We start from the raw sequence: 14579 nt of genomic DNA on the forward strand, positions 1-14579 counted from the left end.
ACTGTTATTGATCCAAATGTATTGTTGATTACAGGTAAGAGCTTCTACTGAATTAATTTTTTGTCTTCTTGAATTAGGTTGTTTAATTCAGCGTTCAACCCCTCCTCTTTCATGAAAAAGATCTTTAAAGAACTAGATGAAATTGATTTGGTTAAAACCTCTCCGAGAATCTCTCATTATGGACAAATCTCTCCCAAACATGTAAGCTTTTCCTTCATATTTCTGCTCCCTTTTAGGAACTTATGCCAAATGTTGTTTTATGAGGAAGTTCATTTTCCTTGTTGAGAATTGTGTTTTGTATATTTAATTTATCCCCCTAAATTAACTGTGGTTTGTCAAGTGATGCTACTTATGAGAAAAGGATAGCCCATCATGTCTTTTCTGTATCCCTATACGGACTCATATTTCTATATTCTTCCAATATTTACTATATTAATGGGAATTGTAAACTATAGTTCTGGACTGGATTCATAAATTCCATGCACACTTGACACAACCTGAACCAGGGTCTTGTCATAATGGGCATCTCAAGTCCAACAAGGACCGGAGACCACCCCGATATACAATCCAACCAAACAAAATATACACTGAGATGGAAGAATTCCAAACATATAACTATTGAATGACTTTGGGATACGTCTATAACCGAGACCAACCCAAACAAGTCAAATCCACCAATAACAAACCAAACCCAACAATAACCAAAATCATATCCATGCCCTACTCAAGTCCACAGTTGTCCATACAAAACCTCTAAAACCAATACTGGAATATCCGGTTGGGACATGCCCCCGACCACAGCCAAAACCAATATCCAAGTCTAAATTAATAAAGACATAAGAAACAAAACTAGAAATGGAGCCTTCTAAAATATGGAAGCTCACCACTTCAAGTCAACCCAAGTTGTTCCCGAAGTCCAAGTCACTGAGTAGGAGGTATAGTATGACCAACACCTGCATCGCGTGGGGATACAACATCCAAAGAAGGTTAGCGGTTGGAGCGCTAGCATGTAACTCAAGGATAAGGATAATATAATGCCAATATTTCAAAATCAATCCATCAATGCAATATATATATATATATAATCCATGCCGAGAAAGGGAATCGGGTTTAGCATACCCTTAAAACCTTTAACCTGGATTTGTGTAGCTTACCATCATAATCTATCCATGGACTATATGGGTTTAGTGCTACCCCCTGAACGGGCCCCAGTGTATGTAGCCGCACGAACTAGAGATACCATAGGTGGCCGGGGATTACCTTGTACCCTTCGCCCTCTATGATACATATATACAAGTATAACTTACGGGATTCCCATATACCCCATAAGTATATGGTGGCCATGACCAATCATCATGTCAGCAAACAAGAGTTTCCAGTGTCAACCTTGCGGACTAACACCTTCACAGTAAGCTATCACAACCCACAAATATTGCCCAATTAAAACCATTAGTATAAAACCAACCATCAATTCCAAGAGTCAATTATTAAGAAATATATTAGTGGTATCATCATACCGATTATAGCTTGCAAGCAATATCATTAGCCAAACCTTAGGGGATTCTCGTGTACCCTGTAAACTCCATTATTAAAGATTACTTGGGGGATTTTCATGTACCCCACAAGTGTTTCGTTATAAGTTCACTTGGGGGATTCTCACATAACCTACAAGGTTTTCAAAACCATCCTCAACCATTTAACCATTCATACCATGCATTAGTTTTCAAAGTAGTAATTTAAACAAATACTTTAGGGATTCCATTGTACCCCTAACACTATAGTTTACACTTAAACTGGCCACCAAAGCCTTACTAAATCATTTTAGACCATCCAACCCGATTTAGGGTTCTATTATCTTATAGGAAATGCAAAGAATTCAATTCAATGCTTAAAAACTCGAACCCATTTAACATATTAAACCAAAATGATCAACATTTAAATCAATTTGTGGCCAACAAGGCCTTTACAAGTCATTTACCAACCATTCACATTCATTCGGTCAATGTCTTAGTTCAAACCATCATTTAACATGTGACTAGTTTATTCTTTTAGACATTAACACAAACATGTTGCGGGCATACCATTATCAAGACCAATAACAAGGATAAAAACCACCAAGTTTTGGGTTACTCATGACCCATTTGTTAAACCACGATTACCAAGTACCCATATGCGCAAACCATCACCAAAATCATGTATAAACACAATTTGAACCTAAAGTAAACAATACTCAACAATATGCATCAAAATCCTCAACATTGGTTTTCAAAACAACCATTAATGAATCATAATCAATGTTTAAAACACATAATATTTGAGAACTAACAATGAGGGAAGAGTCACATGCCTTATTCATGAAGATTCACGGAAGAAACTTGACACTTGAGCCTCTAGATGAACACTTAAGAGAAACCTAGCCCCAATCTTCAAGAGAGAGTTTTGAGAGAGTATTTGGAGTGTTTGATCTCTTAATAGTATGTTATGAGAGGCCACAAACTATTATAAGATATAGGGACTCAAGGATTTTAGGGTGGGAAATGTCTACAATTTCCCCAGCTTAAAAGCTGAAAACTTAACTACAGGAGGGTAAGACCATACCCTTTAAACTGTACCCTAGGGTACGAGTAGTACCCTTAACTCATACCCTAGGCATCCTCTTGGACCTCAATACAAACCAACATACGACCACACAAGGACCAACTCGTATCTTAACATATGACTCGTACCTTTTGAACCATACCTTGGTGAAAATACTTTGAACAAGACTTAGGGCATCATACGATTTGGCTATTTACTTCTCGTACTCTATTATATGACTAGTAAGATGCCTAGTCATACCGTGGATAGTAAGTGACATAAAACACAATATGAACTAAGTTAGGGTCCCTAATCCATACCACATCATACGACTAGTACCCTAAGTCATATGATATTCAGTGAGCTCAAAGTCAAAAAATATCTCAAAGGGTCAAAAACCCAGGGGGTTTCAGTCTCCCACACTTGGATTATTCGTCCTCGAATGATGGGTAAAGGCAAGCAGAGGTACGAGTTCAACACGTTACTACCCACTAAACTAGCCTTCAACCAAGTTAGAAAACAAAGATGAAAGAAAATCAATATTTCCTTTAACTAAGTTAGAAAACAAAGATATGATGAAGAACACATACCTTCCATACGAATATTCGGAATGGGGATCAAATGCAGATACTTGGACTTCATGTCCTTCTCTGTTTCCCAAGTAGCTTCCTCGGTCTTTTGGTTCCACCATTGAAACTTTTTCGAAGCCACTCCTTTCGTTTGCAACCGGCAAACTTGCCAATCCAAGATCTCAATCAGGACTACCTCATAAGATAAGGAATTCGAGATACCCAACCCTTTTAGAGGAACAGCCGATGAAGGATCACCTACATATTTTCTCAACATAGAGACATGGAAAACCGAATGAATAAAACTCAAACTAGAAGGCAACATTACCAACCTTCTCCATAACTAAGCACGAACTAATATAGCGAAGACGCAAATTTCCCTCCTTACCAAATCTCGTTACTCCCTTCATGGAAGACTCCTTCAAGAACACCAAATCCTCAACCTCAAACTCTAAGTCCCTTTGCCTCATGTCCACATAGGACTTTTGGCAACTTTGGACGGACTTATACCTATCCCAAATCATCTTTACCTTCAATCCTTAACTAATGAAATCATCTACGAATACCACGCCTCACTAACTCAACCTTGCAATTTCCAACAGACACACCACTACGGGAGCCTGAGTCTATCTATACATTGCTCTTATTAATATTTTCAACCACTCAATACAATGATTATTTTATCTATGAATCACAACGTTCAATTCTACCTTTACTATATCTATTGTACGATCCACCCTGACACGACCCAAACTAGAACCATGTCGTCATAGGCATCCCAAGTCTAACTAGGACCAAGGACCACCCTCGTTTCCTAACCCTAACCACTATTTGAGCCCTGTGATAGGCTGAATTCGAAGCATATAACAAGATAGCATAAATTCTCTCATGAAGACTCTAGGATAGGGTCACAACCATGACAAACCCAACCAAGTCCAACCTTACCAAACCATACCAATACTAAACCAGAGGCCATAAACCACGCCAAACCAAATAAGTTTCAAAACATAATATGATTAATCCCAAAATAAAGTATGATGGAACAATGAGAAATTATGTCCAATGATGTCAGCCTCAATACTAATGTTAATACTAAGGCTACCACCAATAACGATCCCGCCGTTACCAACCCTCAAAAGTACCACAAAGCCTCTATCCAAAAGAGTAATAAAATCTGGTTGGGACATGTCCCCAACCATGGCCAACACTAATATCCAAAATAAAATTAAAGTATCTAAAAATGTCCATAACATGAAATGTAGCCTTCTGGAAAGATGGAAGGTCACCAATTCAATCTAAATATTGTCCCTGAGTCAATCACTATGTAGGAGAAGTCAAATGGTCAGTTCATACATAGCATGGGTATACAGCCGCCAATAGACGAGTTAGGGAGTGAATGCTAGCATAAATATCAGGATAAGGATAAAATAATGTCAGTTATAAACCAAGTAAACTCATCCATAATGCATACAACCATACATACACATATATATAACCATTCCATGAAAGAGAACCGGGTTTAGCATGCATTTAAAACCTTTTTACCTGGGTTATGTAGCTCTGCCATCCTAAACCACCCACGGGCTATATGGGTTTAGCTCCCCCTGATGAAAGGGCTCCAGTATGTGAAGTAGCACGACCAGATAAGTATCCCTGGGATGAATAGTACATCCCCCAATAGTGTGATATCATGCACATGGTCTACTAAGACCAATCCTTATATTGGCAAATAAGAGTTTCCAGTTTTGGTCCCCCTGGGACTACCACTTTCCACGGCTTTACTACACATCCCGCCATTATTACCCAATTAAAAACCTTACCATGAAATCAACAATTATATTAACCAATTATTAACCAAGGCTATTTAATAGTGGTATCATCATACCACCTATACTTGCAAGCATTTATCCATAGCCAAACCGTTTAGGTAAAGGGGACTTTCAAGTGCCCTTCCATTTACCATAGTTAAACCACTTGGGAGATTCCATGTACCCCACAAGCATAATCAATTAGGATTTAGCCTTTCCAAACCATTCAAACTATGTAAAGTTTCCTTACATAAGCTGAAAACAAGCAAGAGTTCATTTTAAAGTAATCAATGCAATGAACATATCTTTATAAGCATTTTGTCAAACACACTGGGGGCATAATGTGACCAAAACCAATTTCAATTACCATTACACCATTACCATACAATCCAATTATCCAAAACCACCATTAAAGTATATAAAATCATGATTAAAACCATTGGAAACCATAACCAAACATTTAATGTCAAAAACCCCAAATCATATTTGAAAACCATAAATCATGCTATAATAAAACCATGAAAACATTCATGAAATCCATGCCTTTTTAGAATTAATAAGGAGGGAAGAGAAAAATGCCTTAAATCGAGATGATAATGGAAATAAATCACCAAGACAAGCTCCAAATTGATCCTCTAGTTGAAACCCTAGCTTCTTTTTTCCAAAAGCTCTTGAGAGAATTATGGAGTGTTTTGGAATAGTGTTTGAGTGTTATTGAATAGAATAATACGGTAAATACTCTTCCAAGTAGATTAGAAGTCGTGGGACCTAATTGCGATAAGTAGGAAAAATTCCAAAATACCTCCACTTAAGTTGCACAGAAATCCCATCACAGGGATACGACTGACCCTCACGAGTCGTACCCTCCTATACAATTGGTATCCACCACTCGTATCCAAGACTCAACCCTTGGACAAAATACTGTCCAGTATATGACTCATCCAGTCAATTCGTATCCACAACATATAATCTGTATCCTCAATTCGTATCCTTGGCAGAATGAAATTCCAAGAGGATTGAACATTGTCCAGTATATGAGTCCTAGGTATGATTCGTACCCTGGCTTATGGGTCGTGTTGAGCCACTTGTACCTAGACCCCACCTAAGTAACCAATTTTAAGACTAAGGGAACCAAATGAACTATACCCTCTAATATGACTCGTACCCCTATGTCGTACCCATTCCAGTAACAAAACTCACCCCACCAACTAATACTGGTCAGTATACGATAGGTCCATACCACTCGTACCCCAGCATACGGCTCATACCAATAAGTCATATTAGGTCCAGTGATCAGAATTCTAGGAAATTTTCTAAGAGTCAAAACCTAGGTTGTTATAGTCTCCCCTACTAGGAACATTTGTCCCCTAATGACGGACAAAGTGGGGCTAACCACACGAACGAGTCCTTTGCATTATCAAACATTACTTTAACAAAGTTTGAAAACAATGATTTATTCTAACCTGTAACTAAGTTAGAAAACAAAGAGTATGATGAAGAACACATACCTTCCGCATGAATCCCAGGAGTAGAAAAGAAGAGCGGATATTTGGACTTTATGTCCTATTCCACTTCCAAAGTAACCTCTTTCACCTTGTGGTTCTGCCATAGAACCATAACCGAGGTTATATCCTTGGTTCGTAACTGATGAACTTGCCTATCCAAGATCTCAACTGGGATTTCCTTATAAGATAGAGAATCTGAAATACCCAAATAGAAATTCTAACTTGTAAGTAACATTACCAACCCTCTGCAAAATCTCATAAGGACCAATATATCAAGGACTGAGCTTTCCCTTCTTACCAAACCGCATTACTTCCTTCATGGGAGATACCTTGAGGAATACCCTATCCCCAACCTCAAACTCTAAGTCTCTACGCCTAACATCCGTATAGGACTTTTGGCGACTTTGGACAGCCTTTAGCCTATCCTAAATCACCTTCACCTTCTCCATAACCTGGTAAAATAAATTTGAACCAAACATATCCGCATTCCCAAGCTCAAACCACCTAACAAGAAATCTACACCTCCCACCATATAATGCCTCAAAAGGGGCCATACCAATACTAAAATGATAGCTATTTTTGTAAGCAAACTCCACCAAAGCTAGATACTCAACCCAATTGCCACCAGAATCAATCACACAAGCCTAAAACATATCCTCCAGTGTCTTAATAGTCCTTTGTGCTTGCCCATCCATATGCGGGTGGAAAGTAGCACTCAGACTAACCTTAGTCCCCAATTCCTTCTGGAAAGACTACTAGAAGTGAGATGTAAATTGCATGCCATGATCAGAGATAATCGATACAGACACCCTATGCAACTTCACAATCTCCTGGAGATACAACTTCTCATAATCCTCCACCAAAAAGGTAATTTGCACTGGCAAAAAGTATGTAGACTTAATCATCCTATCCATGATGACCCAAACCGAATACATTGATTTCAAGATCGAGGAATACTAGTAACTAAATCCATATTGATTATCTCCCACTTCTATTTGGGCAAATTAATTTCTTGATACAACCCATCAGGCCTCATGTGCTCAACCTTAACTTGTTGACACACTATGCACTTGGCCACAAAATCAGCCATATCCTTTTTCATACCATTCCATCAATAGATCCCCTTGAGATTATGATACATCTTCGTTGAAGCAGGATGAACGACATAGCACGACTCATACGCCTCAGCCAAAACCCTTTTTCGTAAACCATCGACATCAGGGACACATAACCTTCCTTAGTACCACAAAGTACCATCACCACTAATCTCAAAAACCATTAAATTTTGCCCGCGATCATCACTCTTGATTTTTATCAATACAGTATCAAACACTTGTTTCTACTTGATCTCTACACCAAGAGATGATCGAATCAATTCTTGCATCATGATACCACCATCCTTGGATTCTAAGAGGCAAACTCCAAGATTAGCCAAACAATGAATATCCTTCACCAACTCCCATTTTCCTTTCTCCATATGTGCCTAACTCCCTATGAACAACCTACTAAGAACATCAGCAACCACGTTAGCCTTACCTGGGTGGTAGTGAAGGCTCATATCATTGAGAAGCTCAAGCCATCTATTTTTTCTGAGATTACTCTCCTTCTGCGTAAACACATACTGTACACTCTTATGATCAAAAAAAATATCCACGTGAACACCATACAAATAATGCCACCATATTTTCAAAGCAAACACAACCACCAACAACTTCAAATCATGAGTAGGATAGTTCCTCTCATGCCCCTTCAACTGCTTAGAAGCATAGGAAATCACCTTCCCATGATGTATCAAAACATAACCAAACCTTATGAGAGATGCATCACAATAAACAACGAACCCATCATTGCCCTTCAACAAAGTTAGAATTGGAGCCGAAGTCAACTTATCCTTCAACTTCTCAAATCTCCCCTCACAAGTATCCGACCAAGAGAACTTGACCTTTGACAGCGCATAGCAAGTGTGCGTGGTCTTATCAAGTAGTAAAGTGGATTTAAGAAAGCCCAAGTATCGATCTCTCAGGGACTTGCATTCGCCGCCTATCCAATTTCAATTTAACCAATTGAGGAAAGTAGTAAATAGAGTTTTAAAATGTAAACAAAAAAAACTAACTAATACAGAAAAGTAAATGACTTTGGACAATCAAAGAATAGAGATCCAGGGTTAAGTCTTCCAATCAATAATATTATGGTATTGAACTGTATTCATTAAATTGTTTATCGTGGTTGTTGATTCGTAGGGTTAATTTCATGATCAGGGTTTCCAACCTCTAATCGTTTACCTAAGTTGAACCTTACAACTACATCGTTGAGCGGGGATGTAATAATTCACTTAAGTTCTTTAAAAATTTCATCCTATATATGAATCAAGTACGGTATCTAAGTACATCCCTGTCCTAGATACTAATTTGAATTCCTCATTTCATAAAGAAATACAAACCATACTCTACTTATTTCCTTGTTCTATTTCCCTATTCCCTCTCCCGAGATCACAAGGTTGACAATAGATGTATTCTAAGGGTCGCAAATCCTTAAAATAGTTAAAACAATAATAAACAAACAACCAATAATGATAAGCAAATCAACAAACTTAATTCAAAATGTAATAATCATGATCTTGGCCTTAACCCCAGATTTGAGTTTTAGCCTTCAATAGAAATATTCATCATCCAATCCCTTGGATTAATGATACAAACCATGAAAGAAACTAAATTAAAGAATGATAAAACCTAAATAATGTGTAAAGCAGTCTCCTTAATCCTCCAAAGACGTCCAAAAGTGAATAATAATGTTTACAAAGATCTATTTATAGCATCCAAGTAGTCCGAAGACGTGTAAGACTCAATTAGCATTCTTGTCCATGTCTAAAATGGACCTCGCTTTGTGATTTGTGCAAATGGGAGTGAAAGTCGCGATGCACAGGCTGGAAATAGGTTTTAAGGTTGCTTCGCGTGGCTTAAAAACTGGTTTTAAGGTCGAGACACGCCCTCATCTCAAGGGGTAACTGTTTTGAGTCCCTTATGAAGCTTTTTGTCCATAGCACGCACCAATTAGAATTTCCACGCTCCCTCACTCGCCAAAGGTATTTCAGGTGTCAACATTTGCATCAAGTTGCCTATTGTGCTTCCGTGATCCATTCCAAGCCTTTTTTAGTTGTTTCCACTTGATTTGAAGCTTTTATATCCTTAATATATCATCATAATTCATTCACCAAGCATCCTATAGCATTAAAAACAACAATTTAAAGCTCAAAACAACACAACATCCAACATGACAAACTAGAAACACGAGCTAAGCATAGGCAAATTTCACTTTGATCTTTAACTCATTGTTTCAACTCTTGTCTTGATCCAATTGACCCTTAAACATTATAAACAAGTTGTTTCACCTATAAATGAACAATAACAACCTTAGGAACTCATTAAAACATATTAGAACCCAACACAATAGACTAGACAAGTACCTAAATCAAGCTAGTAACACTAGTTTTCTCGGTTGAACTCTAAATGATCAATTTGAATCAAAACTTGTGTGAGAACACCATTAAACATTGTAAACACATACATGGACACTTAAATGCACATTTATATCATTATCAACACATTAAGCACATGGATCATCCTCAAAACAAAGCTAAAGGGGCTAGAATAGTAAGGTTAGAATGCATAAATACATCCAACATCAACCTTCTTCTGAGTCAACTTAGTCAAAGGGGCAGCTATCAATGAAAAGCTCTCCAAAAACCACCTATAATACTAGGATAAACCCAAGAAACTCCGAATAATGGATGGACTCATAGGTCTAGGCCACTTCTTCACCACAGCAACCTTTTGTGAATCCATCATGATCCCCTAACAAGAAATGATATGACCTAAGAAAGTCACAACATTCAACCAAAACTCATACTTAGAGAACTTGGCATACAATTGTTGTTCCTTTAAGGTCTTCAACACTACATGGAGATGGTTAGCATGCTCTACCTCACTCCTCAAATAAACCAAGATGTCATTAATAAACACAATAACAAAGAAATCCAAATACTGCTGGAAAACTCTAATCATCAAGTCCATAAATTTTGCTGGAGCATTAGTCGATCCAAATGACATCACCAAAAACTCAAAATGCCCGTCCCAAGTATGAAAAGTCGTCTTAGGGATATCCACTTCCCTAATATTAAGTTGATGGTATCAAGACCAAAGATCTATCTTAGAGAGAACTTTGCACCTTGCAACTGGTCAAACAGATTATCTATCCTTGGGAGAGAATACTTGTTCTTGACTGTCATCTTATTCAACTGCTTATAGTCAATCCACACTCAAAGGGAACCATCCTTCTTGCACACAAACAACACCATTGCACCCCATAGAGAAACACTAGGATGAATAAACCCCTTATCCAGAAGCTCCTTGAGTTCCCTCGAATCAGTTGGATCCATTCTATACGGAGGAATAGAAATTGGACATGCGTCCAAAACTAGATCAATACCAAACTCTATTTCCCTATCAGAAGGAACACCAGAAAGATCATCTGAAAAGTCCTCTAGAAATTCATTAACCACCAAAACTGACTATAAAGAAGGACCTTCTGAATTAGAATATTTAACTTGGACCAAGTGATAAAGAAAATCTTTAGAGATTCATCTTCGATCTCTAAGATAAGAAATAAATCTCCCTCTAGGAGCTAAAACACCTTCCATTCTATAACTGGCTCACCAAAGAACCTAAAGATAACCTTACGAGTCCGACAGTCTAAGGACACATAACAGGAATGTAGCCAATCCATACCCAAAATCATATCAAAATCCACCATTCCCAATTCAAACAGATCCACCAGAGTCTTCTTATCACCAACAGATACCACACATACCCTATAGACTCTCCTAGCAATAATCGAGTTTCCTATCAGGGTAAAAATGAAAAAAGCATCTAAAATTACTTTTGGATCAAAACCAAAAGATACAGCCACATAAAGAGTCACATAAGAGAGAGTGGACCCCAGATCAAGCAAATAATATATGTCAGGAAAGAAAAGTTGTAACGTACTAGTAACGAAATCAGGCAATACCTCAGATTCCTATTGGGATGCCAAAGCATACAACCTATTCCGACCAATACTAGAACCAGGAGTAGTAACAGAAGCAGATGCCACACCATCAGGTGCAGAATTAAAAGATGAAGCCACAGGAATCTTATCGGCTCCCGTAGCAACCTTGTTAGCTGGACAATACCTGAGCCGATGGCCTACCTAGCCATAGTTGAAGCACTTATACCTCTCTTCATAACAATAACCCCAATGAGGTCGACCATAAAACCAAAAAGTAGGGCATGAAAAACTGACTGGCCTCTACCTGCCTAAGACTGAGCACCCTGTGCCCGAAAATTATCACCACCATATTGACGTTTGTCTCTCAACTACTGTGGTAAGGAGCGCTAATAGTAGAGAAGGAAAAAGAAATCCCCCACTTCTTTTTCTGCCACTTGTCGCTGTCTTTACCTCTCTAAGACTGCATACCTCCCTGATTAAAAAATATGTTCCTCTTACCCTGTCTATCTTCGAACACTGCCTTCCTTCTCTTCTCATATTCCACTTTTTGCATACGAATAGTCAATCTATAGGTGTCCATATCTTTAATGAGCAAGGCAGTTTTTCTTTCCAAAAGCAAATCTCTATTCAACCCAGAAGCAAACTTCCTCATCCTCGTCCACATATCAGCCACTAAATTAGGAGTATACCTTGCTAGCTGATGGAACTTCAAGGCATATTTCTTTACAGACATCCTCCCCTATCTGAGGTTCACAAACTTCTCCATCTTTTCCTCCCTCAGCTCTTGAGAAAAGAATAGATCTAAGAAGTCCTTAGAAAAGGTATCCCAAAAAGCTGCCTCTACCAAATCACCCCTATCTCTGTCCCACTCCTCATACCACTGATAAGCAACATCGTTGAGCTAATAAGCTGCAAAGTTTACCCCCTTCACATTGGTAGCCCACATCACCCAAAATATTTTCTTTATTTTATCCAAGAAAGCTAGTGGATCCTCCTCCATATTTACTCCAGAAAAGATAGGAGGACCCATCCTCATAAATTAGCTAACCTTTGTAATCTTAATAGATAAAGCACCAAACACACTCCGCTCAGCCTGAGTATCAATGATCTGAGCAATAGTATGAATCGATCTACAAAATTTCACATTAGTCACCTCACCTTGAGGAGAACTAGTAGCATCCGATGGAACTCTATAATAGTTAGGAATAGGATCGTGTGATCAAAGATGAATCCCAAAATTAGGATGGACTCCTTTAGCATTATCCCCAGATGGAAAAAAAGAATTTCTTTGTGTTCCAGGTCTAGGAGACATGGTCTGAAAGTTGACCAAACAAGGATTAGAGATTATTCTAGAACTGAGATTTCAAGATTGAAGACAGAATACCAAGAAAGTAAAACATTCAAAAATGCCTTGTAGCCTCTCCCTTATAGGTGTGGCGTGCTACACACCCCTAAAAGAGAGTTTACTCGACATGGCATTGTGGACTTCTAAGTGACCATGAACCTAGGCTCTGATACCAACATGACACAATCTAAATTGGGGCCATGGAGTAATAGGCATCCTAAGTCCAACCAGGATTGAGGACCGCCCCCGTTTCCCAACCCTAACCACTATATGAGCCTCATGATGAGCTAAATTTTGAGCATATAATAAGATAGCATAAATGCTCTCATGAAGACTCTGGGATAGGGACACAACCATGACTGACCTAACCGAGTACAACCTTACCAAACTATACCAATACCAAACCAGAGGCCATAAACCAGGCCAAAACAAAATATGTTCCAAAATATAATATAATTAATCCCAAAATAAATTATGATGGAACAGTGAGAAATTATATCTGATGATGCCAGCCTCAATACCAATTCCAATACTAAGGCTGCCACTAATACCGATCCTGCTCATACCAACCCACAGAAGTACCACAAAGCCTCTATCCAAAAGAGTAATAAAATTTGGTTGGGACATGCCCCCAACCCTGGCCAAAACCAATATCCAAAATAAAATCAAAGATTCTAAGAATATCCATAACATAAAATGGAGCCTTTTAGAAAGATGGATGCTCACCACTTCAATCCAAATATTGTCCCCAAGTCAATCACTATATAGGAGGATTCGAACGGCCGGTTCCTACATAGCATGGGTATACAGCCGCCAGTAGATGAGTTAACGAGTGAATGCTAGCATGAATCTCAGGATACGAATAAAATAATGCCAGTTATAAACCAAGTAAACACATCCATAATGCATACAACCATACAACCATATATATATATAACTCTGTCGAGAAAGGGAACCGGGTTTACATCCATATAAAACCTTTTTACCTGGGTTGTGTAACTCTGCCATCCTAAATCACCCATGGGTTATATGGGTTCAGTTTTCCCTGCTGAAAGGGCTCTGGTGTGTGAAGTCGTACGACTAGATAAGTATCCCTGGGATGACTAGTACATCCCCCAATAGTGTTATATCATGCACACGATCCATTAAGACCAATCTTTATATCGGCAAATATGAGTTTCCAGTTTTGGTCCTGCCGTGACCACCATCTTCCACGGCTTTGCTATGCATCCCGCCATTATTGTCAAATTAAACTACTTACCAATTAATAAACCATTCCATTAATCAATTATTAAGCAAGGCCATTGAATAGTGGTATCGTTATACCACCTATACTTGCAAGCATTTATCCATAGCCAAACTATTTAGGTTAAGGGGACTTTCATGTGCCCTTCCATTTACCATATTTAAACCACTTGGGGGATTCTATGTACCCAACAAGCATAATCAATTAGCCTTTAGCCTTTCCATACCATGCAAACCATGTAAAGTTTCCTTACATAAACCGAAAACAAGCAAGAGTTTCGTTTAATGTAATCAATGCAATGAACATATCTTTATAAGCATTTTGTCAAACACATTAGGGGCATAATATGACCAAAACCAATTCCAATTACAGTTACACCAATACCATGCATTCCAATTATCTAAAGCTACTATTAATGCATATAAAAGCATGATCAAAACCATTAATGTCAAAAAACCCAAATCATATTTGGAAACCATAAATCAT

Source organism: Capsicum annuum, chromosome 4 (assembly GCF_002878395.1).
Source record: "Capsicum annuum cultivar UCD-10X-F1 chromosome 4, UCD10Xv1.1, whole genome shotgun sequence".
NCBI lineage: Eukaryota > Viridiplantae > Streptophyta > Magnoliopsida > Solanales > Solanaceae > Capsicum > Capsicum annuum.